This window comes from Microtus ochrogaster, chromosome 5, assembly GCF_000317375.1.
Source record: "Microtus ochrogaster isolate Prairie Vole_2 chromosome 5, MicOch1.0, whole genome shotgun sequence".
In the NCBI taxonomy this organism is placed as follows: Eukaryota; Metazoa; Chordata; class Mammalia; order Rodentia; family Cricetidae; genus Microtus; species Microtus ochrogaster.
In genome coordinates this window covers 67453307-67454227 of record NC_022012.1, presented here as the reverse complement: position 1 = coordinate 67454227, position 921 = coordinate 67453307, and the positions used below count along the sequence as shown (strand labels likewise).

General features: G+C 33.8%; 1 protein-coding gene across 5 annotated transcripts in view; it reads right to left on the bottom strand.

Moving 5' to 3' along the window:
* Tcf12 (transcription factor 12) overlaps positions 1 to 921 on the bottom strand; it is a 270002-nt gene that overhangs the window by 199649 nt on the left and 69432 nt on the right. The window lies entirely within an intron of this gene.

Sequence of the window (921 nt, the reverse complement as noted above, 5' to 3'; positions counted from 1 at the left end):
AAATATATATTTATCTAAAAATATATCCCTACTTGTCTCTTTTTCTTTTTTCCATAAAACTATATTTTACTGTCTTCTCAAAGGAAGGACATGCTTCGGCAATAATAAAGAAAGAAATAGCATATTTTTCCATCAGGTAGTTTATCCCTAGAAATCTAAAACAGAAGACCCTGAAAACCAGACCTGTGACAGGGCAGAAAGGATCCAGACACACCTCTATTACTGACAGATCCATCCCAAATTCATAAATTTATAGTGAGCAATCTTTCTAAAAGTTAGAACAGAAATTATTTAGATTGTTTTTCTTTTTCAACTGTTATATCAGTTTATTTAAAAGATGGTTTCACTTTGTAACTAAAACTTTTCCCCAGAAATCCATCAAGCTGTCTTAAGGATAGTTTATTTCACACTAATTATAGTGATAGCTGTTAATAGGTTACATAATTTCGCTCAATATTCATGTATGTATCTATAGCACTAAAAATGAAACCTTTCCTCAATGATAAATATTGGCTTTCTGCCCTATATAGTTAAACTGTGTGTGTAGTCCACAAGACCAAAAAAGGTCTAGATTTACTACAACAAAATAATTTCTCTTTCACGCTGTCTTTTAAGTATTTTATTATGCCTTAATACAGTTCCTATCTCAAACATAACAGAAACATCACTGACAAACACTTTGGTTAGCACTTCTTTCCACAAACGAGCATTTATCCAAGTTCCTCAAGGTCACATGAATGCCTCCCCCATAACCTGGCAGAAGTAGTCACGAATTTAAAAGCAAAGTTAAAAATATGCATGAAACTTGCTGGGCATGCCTTTAATCCCAGCACTTGGAGGCAGAGACAGGTAAATCTCTAAGTTCAAAAATAGCCTGGTCTACAAAGCAAGTTACAACTGCTACACAGAGAAACCCTGTCT